The sequence below is a fragment of the Bidens hawaiensis genome, unplaced genomic scaffold (genome assembly GCF_021521415.1).
Source record: "Bidens hawaiensis isolate Kalapana, Puna unplaced genomic scaffold, B.hawaiensis_p1.1 tig00031119_1, whole genome shotgun sequence".
Classification (NCBI taxonomy): Eukaryota; Viridiplantae; Streptophyta; class Magnoliopsida; order Asterales; family Asteraceae; genus Bidens; species Bidens hawaiensis.
Window position 1 is genome coordinate 240,587 of NW_027495218.1, and position 3,285 is coordinate 243,871.

Sequence of the window (3,285 nt, forward strand, 5' to 3'; positions counted from 1 at the left end):
GATGAAATATGTCACTGTCTTCGAAATGTTTTCTAACGGTATGGTTGAAAAATATTGTGCCTCCATCTCTTTGATATATTTTTATCTTTCTATAACACTTTTGTTGAACAAGATTGATAAAAGCGGGTAGGACCGTATAGAAGGTTGTGTTTGATTTTTAAGCGGGTAAAACCACGTGAACCTAGAATAGTCATCAATAAAAACAACATAGTATCGATAACCATCAATAGAAATAATAGGTGAGGGTCCCCACAAATCACAATGCACAAGATTCAACGAATTCAACAACCGTTTGAAATTAATATTAAAAGATAATTTTTTTTCCTTTTGCAAGTTAACAAGAGTTGCAAATGTTTAGTTTGGGCTAAAACCAAAGAAACATATAACGCACCGAACTTATTCAAAAAAGAAATAGTATCAACAGAAACTTGACCCAAATGGGCATGCCATAACTCAAAAGAGGCTTGTCTTGAAATCATAGCAACCAATGCTTGAGGGGCTTCCTTAAGCACGTAAAGATCATTCTCACAACTTCCTTTAGCAAGAACCTATTTTGTATTCTGATCCAGAATGTGAAAGAATGATTAAGATAAAAGGACATTAACCGAATAATCGGATCTTAACTTGCTCACAAATAATAATTTCTTTGTAAGGTTAGGAATAACAAGCACATTTTTCAAATTAAGAGAATCCGAAATATTATAAATACATGTGTGCGTAATAGGGAGAGTTTTACCATTCTCAAAAATAACATGAGAATTACCTTGAGCCATCTAGGTCAGACTGATTTAAGCCATCCATATCGGCAGCCATCTAGGTCGTTGTTACGGAATCAACAGTCCAATCCGGGGTATTGGTACTAACATGGCATTGACCATGAAACGCCCGTGGTAGAGATTCATCAGCAATGTTATCGGAGTTATTATTTCTGGAAAGAGAAAATTCCAATTTGCCTCCCTGGAATATATCGTCGCGAGATGGAATAACCACTGAAAACGAATTTGTGCATGTTTCGCACCTGTGTTTCTCTGGCGGGTTTTTTTGGCTCCTTCCGTTAGTCAAACTACAATTGACTGTTAATGGTGAAGGGTAAACTTGTCATTGTACATAATAATAATAATAATAAACCCAGAATTCCATATCTTCTTCTAATCAAAACCCACCTACAAATTCCACCTCTTTATTATCACTTTATACGCTAAAAACACCCCAATCTCACATCAATTTCACTTTAATTCACAAACGCAGATCCAATTCGGGTCCATTACATCTAGGTATTTTTCCAATTTCAGTTTTGCACCCTAAAAAGACCACAAATTAACACACTCATAATATTTTTCCCCCAATTTCTCATCAATTTCACTTTAATCCATAAACCCATATCCAATTCGGGTCAGTTTCATCTGTGTATTTCTACAATTCGATGAATTTTTGATATGACGATGGGAACAAATGATAATTTGGAGAATGGGTTTCCGGGTTCGTTTGGTTGTATAAAAAAGGTTGTTTTGGGGGTCGGTTCGGGTGAAAAGTTTTTAAAAAATGGTTCGTCTGGTTATTTTCGGGTGAAAAGTTTACTAAAACATTGTTCGTTTGGTTGTTTTCAGGTGAAAAGTTTACAAAAAAAAGGTTGTTTTCGGGGTCGGTTCGGGTGAAAAGTTTACATAAAAATGGTTCTTATTTTCGGGTGAAAAATTTATTAAAAATGGCTCGTTTCGTTGTTTTCGGGTGAAAAGTTTATTGAAAAATGGTCCGTTTGGTTGTTTTCGGGTGAAAGTTTACTAAAAAAGGTTGTTTTCGGGGTCGGTTCGGGTGAAAAGTTTACAAAAAAATGGTTCGTTTGTTTGTTTTCGGGTGAAAAGTTTACTAAAAAATGCTTCTTTTGGTTGTTTTCGGGTGAAAAGTTTACTAAAACATGGTTCATTTGGTTGTTTTTAGGTTCGGTTCGGGTGTAAAGTTTTTAAAAAATAGGTTCGTTTGGTTGTTTTCGGGTGAAAAGTTCACAAAAAAATGGTTCGTTTGGTTGTTTTCGGGTGAAAAGTTTACTAAAACATGGTTCGTTTGGTTGTTTTCGGGTGAAAAGTTAAAAAAAAAATGGTTCGTTTGGTTGTTTTCGGGTGAAAAGTTTACTAAAAAATTGTTCGTTTGGTTGTTTTCAGGGTCGGTTCGGGTGATAAGATTACAAAAAAATGGTTCATTTGGTTGTTTTTGGGTGAAATGTTTACAAAAAAATGGTTCGTTTGGTTGTTTTTGGGTGAAAAGTTTACTAAAAAAGGTTGTTTTCGGGTTTGGTTCGGGTGAAAAGTTTACAAAAAATGGTTCGTTTGGTTGTTTTCGGGTGAAAAGTTTACTAAAACATGGTTCGTTTGGTTGTTTTTAGGTTCGGTTCGGGTGTAATGTTTACAAAAAATGGTTCATTTGGTTGTTTTCGGGTGAAAAGTTTACTAAAAAATGGTTCGTTTGGTTGTTTTCGGGGTCGGTTCAAGTGAAAAGTTTACAAAAAAATGGTTTGTTTGGTTGTTTTCGGGTGAAAGGTTTACTAAAACATGGTTCGTTCGGTTGTTTTCGGGTTCAGTTCGGGTGAAAAGTTTTATATAAATGGTTCGTGTGGTTGTTTTCGGGTGAAAAGTTTACTAAAAACTGGTTCGTTTGGTTGTTTTCGGGGTCGGTTCGGGTGAAAAGATTACAAAAGAATGGTTCGTTTGGTTGTTTTCGGGTGAAAAGTTTACAAAAAAATGGTTCGTTTGTTTGTTTTCGGGTGAAAAGTTTACTAAAACATGGTCCGTTTGGTTGTTTTCGGGTTCGGTTCGGGTGAAAAGTTTTAAAAACTGGTTCGTTTGGTTGTTTTCGAGTGAAAAGTTTACTAAAAGATTGTTCGTTTGGTTGTTTTCGGGGTCGGTTCGGGTGAAAAGATTACAAAAAAATGGTTCGTTTGATTGTTTTCGGGTGAAAAGTTTATTAAAAAATGGTTCGTTTGGTTGTTTTCGGGTGAAAAGTTTACAAAATTAGCTCAGTTCAGTTCAATTGGTTCGTTAAATACATATGATGATTCTGATGATAAAGATATGAAATGATGGAGATGATGATGATGATGATGATGATGATGATGAAGTCTTTGATGAAAGGATGAATATATATTTCATATTGTATAGATATAACCAACATTAGTTTAGTTCAAATGGTAGGTGTTGTTTGTTGTTAAACCAGAGGTCGGGGGTTCGAACCCCAGCCTTTACACGATTTTGAAATATAAGTTTTAGAATTAATTATAGGCTTAGGGGTAAA